The 18780-nt window shown below is 48.5% G+C and overlaps 1 pseudogene; it reads right to left on the reverse strand.

Moving 5' to 3' along the window:
• Nucleotides 1-17976, reverse strand: part of LOC123725125 (epsin-2-like) — a 24229-nt pseudogene extending 6253 nt beyond the window's left edge.
• Nucleotides 17977-18780: the final 804 nt, after the last annotated feature.

Here is an 18780-nt window from a genome sequence, read left to right on the forward strand (position 1 = left end):
TTCCATTGGAGTTACTCAATGAAAAGGGGGCAGCACTGAGCCGTCTCCCCCTGTCTGGTACCTCCACCACACTCACACACTGTTGGGGCGAGTGACTCTGAACTTACAATGGTTCGCCCCAAAGTCGATATATATTGTATTTTGCTATTTAGCCTCATGACTCCTACATACTTTGTTGACTACAAAAACTTTCTTTACCCAAAACGTGGGACAGACTGTTTGTTCCAACACTCGGGACTCTGACTTTCTATTGGTTTACAGACTCTTGGCCTCCCATCCTATTCTAAACCACCTCTCGCTTGGCTTTGAGTTCATGTTACCTGATGAAATTGCTGTTACAATAGGATCTTGGAGCCATCTGATAGACATTGAGATGTCATAAATCAGCACTGTAGAGTTCTCCCCTGTCCTCTGCCGTTCCCTGATTGTATTACTGCTGATGATGATATCTGGAAATGTCCATATACTCCTGGCCCATCTACTGTTGCTAGGCCCAATTCTGACTTGTGCTCCGATATCTGCTCTCGTAAAAAGCCTTGGGGTTTTCTGCACGTTAACACTTCGGAAGCTTATTACCTAAAATGGATCCATTGAAAGTGTGGGTTCACATCTCCAATCCAGATGTGTTGGTCATTACTGAGATGTGGTTAAGGAAGAGTGTTTTGAATCCTGATGTTTAACCTTTCTGGTTCTAAACTTTTTTCCGGAAAGACAGATCTTCCAAAGGTGGTGGAGTGGCAATCTTTTACCAAGGATCACCTTCAGTGCTCAGTTGTCTCCACCAAGTCTGTCCCCCAAACAATTTGATTTGCTCGTTTTTAAGCTTTAAAAACTTTCAAATAGCTCTTTGTTGACTGTTGCTGGGTGCTATCGTCCTCCATCAGCACCGGCCTGTACCCCACCGCCCCCTCAGCACCGGCCTGACCCCACCGGCCTCAGCACCGGCCTGGACCCCACCGGCCCTCAGCACCGGCCTGGACCCCACCGCCCTCAGCACCGGCCCGTACCCACCTGCCCTCAGCACCGGCCCGCACCCACCTGCCCTCAGCACCGGCCCGTACCCCACCTGCCCTCAGCACCGGCCCGTACCCCACCTGCCCTCAGCACCGGCCCGTACCCACCTGCCCTCAGCACCGGCCCGTACCCACTTGCCCTCAGCACCGGCCCGTACCCCACCTGACCTCAGCACCGGCCCGTACCCTACCTGTACCCCTACCTGCCCTCAGCACCGGCCCGTACCCTACCTGCCTCAGCACCGGCCTGTACCCTACCTGCCCTCAGCACAGGCCTGTACCCTGCCCGCCCTCAGCACAGGCCTGTACCCTACCTGCCCTCAGCACCGGCCTGTACCCTACCTGCCCTCAGCACAGGCCTGTACCCTTTACACTAAGTCTGAATTTGTCCTGCTAGGTGACCTAAACTGGGACATGCTTAAACCACCTGACTAAACCCTAAAGCAATGGGACTCCCCTAAATCTTGCTCAGATTATCACCAATCCCACAAGGCTACTCTCCTCAATGTTATCCTCACAAATAATCCTGATAGGTAGGTATCAGTCTGGTGTTTCCTGTAAGGACCTTAGTGATCACTGTTTTACAGCCTGTGTTCGTAATGGCTGCCCAGTGAAACCACCTTTCCTGATTTGTCACAGACGCTGCTAAACAACTTTAACGAGCAAGCCTTCCCTTCATGACCTGGCCTCTGTGAAATGGTATAGAATCAGCTTGTTCCCATCTGTTGAAGATGCTTGGACCTTATTTTTTATATTTTCAGTGGTATTGTTAACATAACACGCCCCCATAAAGAAAATTAGAATTAAAAAACAGGTTCAGCTCCTGATTCGACCGTGATCTTGCAGAGTTACTACCACCTCAAGAATTGCATTTGGCAAAAGACTCAGCACACGCATACTCAGGCTGACTGGCTCGTTCAGGCAAATGAGATATAAATTCACTCAGGCTATCCGGAAGGCCAAAGTTAGTTACTTTAAGGAGCAGTTCTCTCTCTGTGGGTCGAACCCCAAGAAGTTCTGGAAAACAGTTAAAGACCTGGAGAATAAATCCTCCTCCTCACAGCTGCCCATGTCCCTTAATGTTGATGATGTGGTTGTTACTGACAAGAAGCACATGGCTGAGCTCTTTAATCACCACTTCATTAAGTCAGGATTCCTATTTGACTCAGCCATGCCTCCTTGCCCGTCCAACATTTCCTCATCTCCCACCCCTTCTAATGCGACTAACCCTGATGCTCCTCCTCTTTTTCCCTGCCCTGCTAAAAAGTTTCTCCCGCAGGCGGTCACTGAGTCCGAGGTGCTAAAGGAGCTCCATAAACTTGACCCCCCCAAAAAAACATCTGGGTCAGATGGTTTAGACCCTTTCTTCTTTAAGGTTGCTGCCCCTATCATCGCCAAGCCCTATCTCTGACCTTTTAACCTGTCTCTCCTCTCTGGGAGGTTCCCATTGCTTGGAAGGCAGCCACGGTTCGTCCTTTATTTAAAGGGGGAGATCAAGCTGATCCTAACTGTTATAGGCCTACTTCTATTTTGCCCTGTTCATCCTAAAAGTGTTGGAAAAACTTATCAATAATCAACTGACTGGCTTTCTTGATGTCTGTAGTATTCTCTCTGGTCTGCAATCTGGTTTCCTGCTCAGGTTATGGACGTGTCACTGCAACCTTAAAGGTCCTCAATGATGTCACCATTTCCCTTGATTCTCAGCAATGTTGTGTTCTATTTTTATTGACTCGGTCAAAGCTTTTGATACGGTAGACCGTTCCGTTCTTGTGGGCCGACTAAGGAGTATTGGTGTCTCTGAGGGGTCTTTGGCCTGGTTTGCTAACTACCTCTCTCAAAGAGTGCAGTGTATAAAGTCAGAACATCTGCTGTCTCAGCCACTGCCTGTCACCAAGGGAGTACCCCAAGGCTCGACCTAGGCCCCACGCTCTTCTCAATTTACAACAATAACATAGCTCAGGCAGTAGGAAGCTCTCTCATCCATTTATATGCAGATGATACAGTCTTCTACTCAGCTGGCCCCTCCCTGGATTTTGTGTTAAACGCTCTACAACAAAGCTTTCGTAGTGTCCAACAAGCTTTCTCTGCCCTTAACCTTGTTCTGAACACCTCCAAAACAAAAGGTCATGTGGTTCGGTAAGAAGATTGCCCCTCTCCCCACATGTGTGATTACTACCTCTGAAGGTTTAGAGCTTGATGTAGTCACTTCATACAAGTACTTGGGAGTATGGCTAGACGGTACACTGTCCTTCTCTCAGCACATCCAGCATATCCAAGCTGCAGGCTAAATTTAAATCTAGACTTGGTTCTCTCTTTCGTAATTGCTCCTCTTTCACCCCAGCCGCCAAACTAACCCCTGATTCAGATGACCATCCTACCCATGCTAGATTACGGAGACATAATTTATAGATCGGCAGGTAAGGGTGCTCTCGAGCGGCTAGATGTTCTTTACCATTCGGCCATCAGATTTGCCACCAAATCACTGCACTCTATACTCCTCTGTAAACTGGTGATCTCTGTTTCCGTCAGCAAGACCCACTGGTTGATGCTTATTTTATAAAACCCTCTTAGGCCTCACTCTCCCCCCTATCTGAGATATCTACTGCAGCCCTCATCCTCCACATACAAAAACCCGTTCTGCCAGTCATATTCTGTTAACCTGTTGGGTCTAGGGGGCAGCATTTGCACGTCCTGGATAAAAAAAAAATTACCCGATTTAATCTGGTTACTAATCCTACCCAGTGCAACTACAATATGCATATACTTATATATATGGATAGAAAACACTCTAAAGTTTCCAAAACTGTTTGAATGGTGTCTGTGAGTATAACAGAACTCATTTGGCAGGCAAAACCCTGAGACATTTACTGACAGGAAGTGGATACCTGATGTGTTGTATTGACTTTAAACCTATCCCATTGAAAAACACAGGGGTTTAGGAATATTCCTATTGCTTCCACCTAGATGTCACCAGCCTTTACAAAGTGTTTTGAGTCTTCTGGAGGAGATCTGACCGAACAAGAGCCTATGGAACGATGATGTCCCATTAGACACCGGGCGCGAGTTCAGTGTTGGGTACCCTCGTTCCAATACGTTATAAAAGAGTATGCATTCGTCCACCTTGAATATTATTCATGTTCTGCTAAAAAAGGCCCTAATGATTTATGCTATACTAACGTTTGACATGTTTGAACGAACGAAATATATTTTTTCCCCTCGTTCATGACGAGAAGTCCGGCTGGCTTACATCATGTGCTAACGAGACAGAGATTTTTGGACATAAATGATTGAGCTTTTTTGAACAAAACTACATTCGTTATGGACCTGTGATACCTGGAAGTGACATCTGATGAAGAGAATCAAAGGTAATGGATTATTTACATAGTATTTTACGATTTTAGATCTCCCCAACATGACGTCTAGTCTGTATCGCAACGCGTATTTTTCTGGGCGCAGTGCTCAGATTATTGCAAAGTGTGATTTCCCAGTAAGGTTATTTTTTTAAATCTGGCAAGTTGATTGCGTTCAAAAGATGTAAATCTATAATTCTTTAAATGACAATATAATATTTTACCAATGTTTTCTAATTTTAATTATTTAATTTGTGACGCTGACTTGACTGCCGGTTATTGAGGAAACGATTTCCTCAACATCAATGCCATAGTAAAACGCTGTTTTTGGATATAAATATGAACTTGATAGAACTAAAAATGCATGCATTGTCTAACATAATGTCCTAGGAGTGTCATCTGATGGAGATTGTCAAAGGTTAGTGCATCATTTTAGCTGGTTTTATGGTTTTGGTGACCCTGTCTTTGACTTGACAAAACATTACACACAACTCTTTGTAAATGTACTGTCCTAACATACTTCTAAATTTATGCTTTCGCCGTAAAACCTTTTTGAAATCGTAAAACGTGGTTAGATTAAGGAGATGTTTATCTTTCAAATGGTGTAACATAGTTGTATTTTTTGAAAAATTTGAATTTTGACATTTATTTGGATTCAAATTTGCCGCTCTTCGAAATGCACCTGCTGTTGATGGAGTGCACCACGGGTGTGCACGTTTAGCGTCCCACCTAGCCCCAAGAGGTTAAAGGTCCCCAAAGCGAACACATCCCTGGGTCGTCGTCTTTTCAGTTCACTGCAGCTAGCGACTGGAACGAGCTGCAACAAACACTCAAACTGGACAGTTTTATCTCAATCTCTTCATTCAAAGACTCAATCATGGACACTCTTACTGACAGTTGTGGCTGCTTTGTGTGATGTATTGTTGTCTCTACCTTCTTGACCTTTGTGCTGTTGTCTGTGCCCAATAATGTTTGTACCATGCCGTGTTGCGCTGCTGCCACGCTGTGTTGTCGTGTTGCGCTGCTGCCACGCTGTGTTGTCGTGTTGCGTTGCTGCCACGCTGTGTTGCTACCATAACTGACTTGCCTAGTTAAATAAAAAGTTAAAATAAAACAAATATATATAGATTTTTTTAAAGCACTGAGCTAGCCTGCAACTTCAATTCTTGGAGTACATCAAACTGCACATGTTCAGTCTGATTGAGACTCCATCCTAATCCACTTCTGTTCAGCTTCGAGACTCCATCCTAATCCACTTCCTGTTCCGTCAGACTCCATCCTAATCCACTTCCTGTTCAGTCAGACTCCATCCTAATCCACTTCCTGTTCCGTCAGACTCCATCCTAATCCACTTCCTGTTCAGTCAGACTCCATCCTAATCCACTTCCTGTTCAGTCAGACTCATCCTAATCCACTTCCTGTTCAGTCAGACTCCATCCTAATCCACTTCCTGTTCAGTCAGACTCCATCCTAATCCACTTCCTGTTCAGTCAGACTCCATCCTAATCCACTTCCTGTTCAGTCAGACTCCATCCTAATCCACTTCCTGTTCAGTCAGACTCATCCTAATCCACTTCCTGTTCAGTCAGACTCATCCTAATCCACTTCCTGTTCAGTCTTCACGTAGGAACGAACAGTGTCAGGTGATCGATGGCTTTGTCCTTTCAGCAAGAAGCTGCAACAAACACACACTGTATCCTAGGAGTCTGTACAGTCCAAGGATGAACACAACTCCCAGCCAGCCCTCCTCCCGGCCAGTCAGCCAGCCCCTCCTCCCAGTCAGCCAGCCAGCCCTCCTCCCAGTCAGCCAGCCAGCCCTCCTCCCAGTCAGCCAGCCAGCCCTCCTCCCAGCCAGCCAGCCAGCCCTCCTCCCAGCCAGCCAGCCAGCCAGCTCCTCCCAGCCAGCCAGCCAGCCAGCCCTCCTCCCAGCCAGCCAGCCAGCGCAGCCCCTCCTCCCAGCGCCACAGCCAGCCCTCCTCCCAGCCAGCCAGCCAGCCAGCCAGCCTCCTCCCAGCCAGCCAGCCAGCCAGCCAGCCAGCCAGCCTCCTCCCAGCCAGCCAGCAACCAGCCAGCCAACCAGCCAGCCTCCTCCCAGCCAGCCTCTAGCCAGCAGCCAACCAGCGCCAGCCCTCCTCCCAGCCAGCCAGCCAGCCCTCCTCCCAGCCAGCCAGCCAGCCCTCCTCCCAGCCAGCCAGCCAGCCCTCCTCCCAGCCAGCCAGCCAGCCCTCTTCCCAGCCAGCCAGCCAGCCAGCCCTCCTCCCAGCCAGCCAGCCCTCCTCCCAGCCCTCCTCCCAGCCAGCCAGCCAACCAGCCAGCCTCCTCCCAGCCAGCCAGCCAGCCAGGCCTCCTCCCAGCCAGCCAACCAGCCAGCCCCTCCTCCCAGCCAGCCAGCCAGCCCTCCTCCCAGCCAGCCAGCCAGCCAGCCAGCCAGCCAGCCCTCCTCCCAGCCAGCCAACCAGCCAGCCCTCCTCCCAGCCAGCCAGCCCTCCTCCCAGCAGAGCCAGCCAGCCAGCCAGCCAGCCAGCCAGCCAGCCCTCCTCCCAGCCAGCCAGCCAGCCAGCCAGCCAGCCAACCAGTCAGCCCTCCTCCCAGCCAGCCAGCCAACCCTCCTCCCAGCCAGCCAGCCAACCCTCCTCCCAGCCAGCCCTCCTCCCAGCCAGCCCTCCTCCCAGCCAGCCCTCCTCCCAGCCAGCCCTCCTCCCAGCCAGCCAGCCAGCCCCCTTCTCCTGCCAGCCAGCCAGCCAGCCTCACAGACAGAGATCCTAGTGAAGTATAAATATAGCTCTGGTATCTCTCAGTACTACAAACCATGAAAAGGAAAACCCAAAATAAACTGCATTTAATCCGTCATGGAAATAATAAATATGCTAATGAAGTACTGAAAAAACATGGTTCCTTCCACCTTCAATAATAACCTCATTATATTAACCCGGTCTCATAAAGACAACGCCACACCTTCCATTATATTAACCGGTCTCATAAAGACAACGCCACACCTTCCATTATATTAACCCCGGTCTCATAAAGACAACGCCACACCTTCCATTATATTAACCCGGTCTCATAAAGACAACGCCACACCTTCCATTATATTAACCCGGTCTCATAAAGACAACGCCCCACCTTCCATTATATTAACCCCGTCTCATAAAGACAACGCCCCACCTTCCATTATATTAACCCCGTCTCATAAACACAACGCCACACCTTCCATTATATTAACCCCGTCTCATAAAGACAATGCCTCCACACCTTCCATTATATTAACCCCGTCTCATAAAGAAAAGCCACACCTTCCATTATATTAACCCCGTCTCATAAAGACAACACCTCCACACCTTCCATTATATTAACCCCCCAGCCCCGCTCTCATTGGCTGATTCAGCTGCTACACAGTTTCCACCACATTTATCATAACCACACACACACACACACACACACACACGTGAGACCTAGGAGCTCCACTGCTGTGACCTAAAGGTCAGAGGTGACTGGGGCCAGAGAGAGAGGAAGTGTTGTTTCTTCTCTCTCTCTCCACGGTGAAGGAGGGATAAACACGGAGCTCTCCAGAGAAGAAGAACAGAGTCCAGCCACGTGAAGGAGAGAAGGGGGAACAGATTCCAGTCACGTGAAGGGGGAAGGGAGGGAAGAGGAACAGATTCCAGTCATGTGAAGGACAGAGGGGAACTCTCTCTCTCTCTCTCTCTCTCTCTCACACACACACACACACAACACACACACACACTGTGTGTGTGTGGTGTGTGGTGTGTGGTGTGTGTGTGTGTGTGTGTGTGTGGTGTGTGTGTGAGAGAGAGAGAGAGAGAGAGAGAGAGAGTTAGGTCTACTCACAGCCGTGGTAAGATGCAGGTGACCCCTCTGACTTGCCGTACTCCTCGCTGTAGGAGGTCGACAGGTTGGGTTGAGACGAACCTCTGCCAAAACCCTGACCTGGTGTCACCGCCCCTGTAGTGGTTACCTGGGCCATCCTCTCCTTCGTCTTCAGAGCCTGGGAACGCTCACCTGGACAGGACAACATATCATCATCATCACTAACCTCACCTGGACAGGACAACATACCATCATCACTAACCTCACCTGGACAGGACAACATACCATCATCATCACTAACCTCACCTGGACAGGACAACATACCATCATCATCATCACTAACCTCACCTGGACAGGACAAACATACCATCATCACTAACCTCACCTGGACAGGACAACATACCATCATCATCATCACTAACCTCACCTGGACAGGACAACATACCATCATCATCATCATCACTAACCTCACCTGGACAGGACAACATACCATCATCACTAACCTCACCTGGACAGGACAACATACCATCATCACTAACCTCACCTGGACAGGACAACATACCATCATCACTAACCTCACCTGGACAGGACAACATACCATCATCATCATCACTAACCTCACCTGGACAGGACAACATACCATCATCACTAACCTCACCTGGACAGGACAACATATCATCATCACTAACCTCACCTGGACAGGACAACATACCATCATCACTAACCTCACCTGGACAGGACAACATACCATCATCATCATCATCATCATCACTAACCTCACCTGGACAGGACAACATACCATCATCACTAACCTCACCTGGACAGGACAACATACCATCATCATCACTAACCTCACCTGGACAGGACAACATACCATCATCACTAACCTCACCTGGACAGGACAACATACCATCATCACTAACCTCACCTGGACAGGACAACATACCATCATCATCATCATCACTAACCTCACCTGGACAGGACAACATACCATCATCACTAACCTCACCTGGACAGGACAACATACCATCATCATCACTAACCTCACCTGGACAGGACAACATACCATCATCATCACTAACCTCACCTGGACAGGACAACATACCATCATCATCATCATCATCATCACTAACCTCACCTGGACAGGACAACATACCATCATCACTAACCTCACCTGGACAGGACAACATACCATCATCATCACTAACCTCACCTGGACAGGACAACATACCATCATCATCATCATCATCATCACTAACCTCACCTGGACAGGACAACATACCATCATCACTAACCTCACCTGGACAGGACAACATACCATCATCATCACTAACCTCACCTGGACAGGACAACATACCATCATCACTAACCTCACCTGGACAGGACAACATACCATCATCATCACTAACCTCACCTGGACAACATACCATCATCATCACTAACCTCACCTGGACAGGACAACATACCATCATCATCACTAACCTCACCTGGACAACATACCATCATCATCACTAACCTCACCTGGACAGGACAACATATCATCATCATCATCATCATCACTAACCTCACCTGGACAGGACAACATACCATCATCACTAACCTCACCTGGACAACATACCATCATCATCACTAACCTCACCTGGACAGGACAACATACCATCATCATCACTAACCTCACCTGGACAGGACAACATACCATCATCACTAACCTCACCTGGACAGGACAACATACCATCATCACTAACCTCACCTGGACAGGACAACATACCATCATCATCATCACTAACCTCACCTGGACAGGACAACATACCATCATCACTAACCTCACCTGGACAGGACAACATACCATCATCATCACTAACCTCACCTGGACAGGACAACATACCATCATCACTAACCTCACCTGGACAGGACAACATACCATCATCACTAACCTCACCTGGACAGGACAACATACCATCATCACTAACCTCACCTGGACAGGACAACATACCATCATCACTAACCTCACCTGGACAGGACAACATACCATCATCATCACTAACCTCACCTGACAGGACAACATACCATCATCATCATCACTAACCTCACCTGGACAGGACAACATACCATCATCATCATCATCATCACTAACCTCACCTGGACAGGACAACATACCATCATCATCACTAACCTCACCTGGACAGGACAACATACCATCATCATCACTAACCTCACCTGGACAGGACAACATACCATCATCATCACTAACCTCACCTGGACAGGACAACATATCATCATCACTAACCTCACCTGGACAGGACAACATACCATCATCACTAACCTCACCTGGACAGGACAACATACCATCATCACTAACCTCACCTGGACAGGACAACATACCATCATCACTAACCTCACCTGGACAGGACAACATACCATCATCATCATCACTAACCTCACCTGGACAGGACAACATACCATCATCATCATCACTAACCTCACCTGGACAGGACAACATATCATCATCACTAACCTCACCTGGACAGGACAACATACCATCATCACTAACCTCACCTGGACAGGACAACATACCATCATCACTAACCTCACCTGGACAGGACAACATACCATCATCACTAACCTCACCTGGACAGGACAACATACCATCATCACTAACCTCACCTGGACAGGACAACATACCATCATCACTAACCTCACCTGGACAGGACAACATACCATCATCACTAACCTCACCTGGACAGGACAACATACCATCATCATCACTAACCTCACCTGGACAGGACAACATACCATCATCATCACTAACCTCACCTGGACAGGACAACATACCATCATCATCATCATCATCATCATCATCATCACTAACCTCACCTGGACAGGACAACATATCATCATCATCATCATCACTAACCTCACCTGGACAGGACAACATACCATCATCACTAACCTCACCTGGACAGGACAACATACCATCATCATCACTAACCTCACCTGGACAGGACAACATACCATCATCATCACTAACCTCACCTGGACAGGACAACATACCATCATCATCATCACTAACCTCACCTGGACAGGACAACATACCATCATCATCATCACTAACCTCACCTGGACAGGACAACATACCATCATCACTAACCTCACCTGGACAGGACAACATACCATCATCACTAACCTCACCTGGACAGGACAACATACCATCATCATCACTAACCTCACCTGGACAGGACAACATACCATCATCATCATCACTAACCTCACCTGGACAGGACAACATACCATCATCATCATCACTAACCTCACCTGGACAGGACAACATACCATCATCACTAACCTCACCTGGACAGGACAACATATCATCATCATCACTAACCTCACCTGGACAGGACAACATACCATCATCATCATCACTAACCTCACCTGGACAGGACAACATACCATCATCACTAACCTCACCTGGACAGGACAACATACCATCATCATCATCACTAACCTCACCTGGACAGGACAACATACCATCATCACTAACCTCACCTGGACAGGACAACATACCATCATCATCACTAACCTCACCTGGACAGGACAACATACCATCATCACTAACCTCACCTGGACAGGACAACATACCATCATCACTAACCTCACCTGGACAGGACAACATACCATCATCATCACTAACCTCACCTGGACAGGACAACATATCATCATCATCATCATCACTAACCTCACCTGGACAGGACAACATACCATCATCACTAACCTCACCTGGACAGGACAACATACCATCATCATCATCACTAACCTCACCTGGACAGGACAACATACCATCATCACTAACCTCACCCTGGACAGGACAACATACCATCATCACTAACCTCACCTGGACAGGACAACATACCATCATCATCACTAACCTCACCTGGACAGGACAACATATCATCATCACTAACCTCACCTGGACAGGACAACATACATCATCATCATCATCACTAACCTCACCTGGACAGGACAACATATCATCATCACTAACCTCACCTGGACAGGACAACATACCATCATCACTAACCTCACCTGGACAGGACAACATACCATCATCATCATCACTAACCTCACCTGGACAGGACAACATACCATCATCATCACCACTAACCTCACCTGGACAGGACAACATATCATCATCACTAACCTCACCTGGACAGGACAACATACCATCATCATCATCACTAACCTCACCTGGACAGGACAACATACCATCATCACTAACCTCACCTGGACAGGACAACATACCATCATCACTAACCTCACCTGGACAGGACAACATACCATCATCATCATCACTAACCTCACCTGGACAGGACAACATACCATCATCATCATCACTAACCTCACCTGGACAGGACAACATACCATCATCACTAACCTCACCTGGACAGGACAACATACCATCATCACTAACCTCACCTGGACAGGACAACATACCATCATCATCACTAACCTCACCTGGACAGGACAACATACCATCATCACTAACCTCACCTGGACAGGACAACATACCATCATCATCACTAACCTCACCTGGACAGGACAACATACCATCATCATCATCATCACTAACCTCACCTGGACAGGACAACATACCATCATCATCATCACTAACCTCACCTGGACAGGACAACATACCATCATCACTAACCTCACCTGGACAGGACAACATACCATCATCACTAACCTCACCTGGACAGGACAACATACCATCATCACTAACCTCACCTGGACAGGACAACATACCATCATCACTAACCTCACCTGGACAGGACAACATACCATCATCATCACTAACCTCACCTGGACAGGACAACATACCATCATCACTAACCTCACCTGGACAGGACAACATACCATCATCATCATCATCATCACTAACCTCACCTGGACAGGACAACATATCATCATCACTAACCTCACCTGGACAGGACAACATACCATCATCATCATCACTAACCTCACCTGGACAGGACAACATACCATCATCACTAACCTCACCTGGACAGGACAACATACCATCATCACTAACCTCACCTGGACAGGACAACATACCATCATCATCATCATCACTAACCTCACCTGGACAGGACAACATACCATCATCATCATCATCATCACTAACCTCACCTGGACAGGACAACATACCATCATCATCATCATCATCACTAACCTCACCTGGACAGGACAACATACCATCATCACTAACCTCACCTGGATAGGACAACATACCATCATCATCATCACTAACCTCACCTGGACAGGACAACATACCATCATCACTAACCTCACCTGGACAGGACAACATACCATCATCACTAACCTCACCTGGACAGGACAACATACCATCATCATCACTAACCTCACCTGGACAGGACAACATACCATCATCATCATCACTAACCTCACCTGGACAGGACAACATATCATCATCATCACTAACCTCACCTGGACAGGACAACATACCATCATCACTAACCTCACCTGGACAGGACAACATACCATCATCATCATCACTAACCTCACCTGGACAGGACAACATACCATCATCATCACTAACCTCACCTGGACAGGACAACATACCATCATCACTAACCTCACCTGGACAGGACAACATACCATCATCATCATCATCATCACTAACCTCACCTGGACAGGACAACATACCATCATCACTAACCTCACCTGGACAGGACAACATACCATCATCATCATCACTAACCTCACCTGGACAGGACAACATACCATCATCACTAACCTCACCTGGACAGGACAACATACCATCATCATCACTAACCTCACCTGGACAGGACAACATACCATCATCACTAACCTCACCTGGACAGGACAACATACCATCATCACTAACCTCACCTGGACAGGACAACATATCATCATCACTAACCTCACCTGGACAGGACAACATACCATCATCACTAACCTCACCTGGACAGGACAACATACCATCATCATCATCACTAACCTCACCTGGACAGGACAACATACCATCATCATCATCACTAACCTCACCTGGACAGGACAACATACCATCATCACTAACCTCACCTGGACAGGACAACATACCATCATCACTAACCTCACCTGGACAGGACAAACATACCATCATCACTAACCTCACCTGGACAGGACAACATACCATCATCACTAACCTCACCTGGACAGGACAACATACCATCATCATCACTAACCTCACCTGGACAGGACAACATACCATCATCACTAACCTCACCTGGACAGGACAACATACCATCATCACTAACCTCACCTGGACAGGACAACATACCATCATCACTAACCTCACCTGGACAGGACAACATACCATCATCACTAACCTCACCTGGACAGGACAACATACCATCATCACTAACCTCACCTGGACAGGACAACATACCATCATCACTAACCTCACCTGGACAGGACAACATACCATCATCACTAACCTCACCTGGACAGGACAACATACATCATCACTAACCTCACCTGGACAGGACAACATACCATCATCATCACTAACCTCACCTGGACAGGACAACATACCATCATCATCACTAACCTCACCTGGACAGGACAACATACCATCATCACTAACCTCACCTGGACAGGACAACATACCATCATCATCATCACTAACCTCACCTGGACAGGACAACATACCATCATCATCACTAACCTCACCTGGACAGGACAACATACCATCATCACTAACCTCACCTGGACAGGACAACATACCATCATCATCATCATCACTAACCTCACCTGGACAGGACAACATACCATCATCATCATCACTAACCTCACCTGGACAGGACAACATACCATCATCATCATCATCACTAACCTCACCTGGACAGGACAACATACCATCATCGTCATCATCACTAACCTCACCTGGACAGGACAACATACCATCATCATCATCATCACTTCACTAACCTCACCTGGACAGGACAACATACCATCATCATCATCACTAACCTCACCTGGACAGAGTGGTCTATGATAGACAGGACATTACCCCAGACAGGACATTACCCCCAGACTAGAATATCTCTGCTGTAACCCAGAAGGAGGGGAATGTAATCTGTAGAGACTAGAATATCTCTGCTGTAACCCAGAAGACAAGGAGGGGAATGTAATCTGTAGAGACTAGAATATCTCTGCTGTAATCCAGAAGACAAGGAAGGAATGTAATCTGTCGACACTAGAATATCTCTGCTGTAACCAAGAAGACAAGGAAGGGAATGTAATCTGTCGAGACTAGAATATCTCTGCTGTAACGGAAGAAAACAAGATGGGAATGTAATCTGTAGAGACTAGAATATCTCTGCTGTAATCCAGAAGCTTGATCTTGCCATTGGATACTTCAGCTAGCAAATCAAAATGCAAAGATGTCGCCGTGAGCAAGATATCATTGATTTGACACATCTTTAAGACGTCCTAGTTGTACAAAACTTAGTGTTGTATGAAGTGGAAGAGAAGGCAGCAACGCCTGGTGTTAAATCCTACTGTCTATTTCTGAAGACACCGGGTTACCGCCCCAGTCTTCAGTACAGTCAACATGAAGCTCCCAGCCTACAGTCCCTCCTCGTCTTTCAGCAGTACCACCTCCCTCTCCCGCCTTTCAGCAGTACCACCTCCCTCTCCCCCGCCTTTCAGCAGTACCACCTCCCTCTCCCCCCTTTCAGCAGTACCACCTCCCTCTCCTCTCCTTTCAGCAGTACCACCTCCCTCTCCTCTCCTTTCAGCAGTACCACCTCCCTCTCCCCCCTTTCAGCAGTACCACCTCCCTCTCCCCGCCTTTCAGCAGTACCACCTCTCTCCCCGCCTTTCAGCAGTACCACCTCCCTCTCCCCCCTTTCAGCAGTACCACCTCCCTCTCCCCGCCTTTCAGCAGTACCACCTCCCTCTCCCCCTTTCAGCAGTACCACCTCCCTCTCCCCGCCTTTCAGCAGTACCACCTCCCCTCTCCTCTCCTTTCAGCAGTACCACCTCCCTCTCCCCGCCTTTCAGTACCACCTCCCTCTCCTCTCCTTTCAGCAGTACCACCTCCCTCTCCTCATCTTTCAGCAGAACCACCACCTCCTCTTCCTCACCTTTCAGTCTCTCCTCATCTTTCAGCAGAACCACCACCTCCCTCCTCTTCCTCACCTTTCAGTCTCTCCTCGTCTTTCAGCAGAACCACCACCTCCCTCTTCCTCACCTTTCAGTCTCTCCTCATCTTTCAGCAGAACCACCACCTCCCTCTTCCTCACCTTTCAGTCTCTCCTCATCTTTCAGCAGTACCACCACCTCCCCTTCCCTCACCTTTCAGCTCCTCGGCTTCTCCCAGCAGGGAACCACCACCCCTCCTCTCTCACCTTTCGTCTCTCCTCATCTTTCAGCAGAACCACCACCTCCCTCCTCCTCCTCACCTTTCAGTCCTTCCCTCATCTTTCAGCAGTACCACCACCTCCCTCTTCCTCACCTTTCAGCCTCCTCATCTTTCAGCAGAACCACCACCCCTCCTCTTTCCTCACCTTTCAGTCCCTCATCTTTCAGCAGTACCACCACCTCCTTCCTCATCTTTCAGCAGAACCACCACCCTCTTCCTCACCTTTCAGTCTTCCTCGTCTTTAGAACCACCACCTCCCTCCTCTTCCCTCACCTTTCAGTCTCTCCTCGTCTTTCAACGCAGAACCACCAGCTCCCTCCTCTTCCTCACCTTTCCAGTCTCTCCTCATCTTTCAGCAGAACCACCTCCTCTTCCTCACCTTTCAGTCTCTCCTCGTCTTTCAGCAGAACCACCACCTCCCTCCTCTTCCTCACCTTTCAGTCTCTCCTCGTCTTTCAGCAGAAACCACCTCCCTCCCTCTTCCTCACCTTTCAGTCTCTCCTCGTCTCTCAGCAGAACCACCACCTCCCTCCTCTTCCTCACCTTTCAGTCTCTCCTCGCTTTCAGCAGTACCACCACCTCCTTCCCCTTCCTTCTTTCAGCAGAACCACCACCTCCCTCTTCCTCACCTTTCAGTCTCTCGTCATCTTTCAGCAGTACCACCTCCCTCTCCCATCTTTCAGTAGAACCACCTCTTCCTCACCTTTCAGTCTCTCCTCGTCTTTCCAGCAACCACCACCTCCCTCCTCTTCCTCACCTTTCAGTCTCTCCTCATCTTTCAGCAGAACCACCACCTCCTCCTCTTTCCCTCACCTTTCAGTCTCTCCCCTCGTCTTTCAGCAGAACCACCCCACTCCTCCCTCTTCCTCACCTTTCAGTCTCTCTCCTCATCTTTCAGCAGAACCACCACCTCCCTCTTCCTCACCTTTCAGTCTCTCCCCTCATCTTTCAGCAGAACCACCTCCCTCCTCTTCCTCACCTTTCAGTCTCTCCTCATCTTTCAGCAGAACCACCACCTCCCTCCTCTTCCTCACCTTTCAGTCTCTCCTCGTCTTTCCAGCAGAACCACCACCTCCCTCTTCCTCACCTTTCAGTCTCTCCTCATCTTTCAGCAGTACCACCACCTCCCTCCCTCTTCTCACCTTTCCAGTCTCTCCTCGTCTTTCAGCAGAACCACCACCTCCCTCCTCTTCCTCACCTTTCAGTCTCTCCTCGTCTTTCAGCAGAACACCACCTCCCTCCTCTTCCTGTCCTTTCAGTCTCTCCTCGTCTTTCAGCAGAACCACCAGCTGTTTGCTCTTCTGACGCTGATTCCCTGGTCCTTTCCGGGTTTCGTGGCGTACTGGAAACCTTCAGAGTCTGAATGGCAAAGATGTTCTCTTTACACCGTAGGGCCACGCGCCTGACCCTGTCTGGGAAATACACACACACACAATATTAAACACTGTAGGGGCCATACGCTCTGACCCTGTCTGGAAAACACACACACACACACACACACACACACACACACACACACACACACACACACACCATATTAAACACTGTAGGCCACGCGCTCTGTACCCCGCCTGGGAAATACACACACACACACACCATATTAAACACTGTAGGGGCACACGCTGTGCACTCCCCGCCTGGGAAACACACACACACACACACACACACCATATTAAACACTGTAGGGGCCACGTGACCCTGTCTAAAACACACACACACACCATTAAACACGTAGGGAAATACACGCTCGTACCGTTGGGAAACACACACACACACACACACACACACACACACACACACACACACACACACACCATATTAAACACCGTAGGGGCCACACGCTCTGACCCTGCCTGAAGTAAAGGGGGTGGGTAAATTTACCCAGACGTTACATACGGGATACAGTTAGGATCTGACCGAAAACGGGGCCAAAGAAAACCAAGAAACTAGGATGAATTTCTTGTTTAGGTTAGGGTGTTGGCCAGGGAGACTGAAAAGATTGTCAACTGCCCCAGATCCTCAAAAAAAAAAAGGTTTTTACAGCTGCACCATCGAGCATCCTGACCGGTTGGCATCACCGCCTGGTACGGCAACCGCCCTGCATCTGACTCCAAAGGCACTACAGAAAGAGTAGCGCAAACGGGCC

This window comes from Salmo salar, chromosome ssa11 (assembly GCF_905237065.1).
Source record: "Salmo salar chromosome ssa11, Ssal_v3.1, whole genome shotgun sequence".
NCBI lineage: Eukaryota > Metazoa > Chordata > Actinopteri > Salmoniformes > Salmonidae > Salmo > Salmo salar.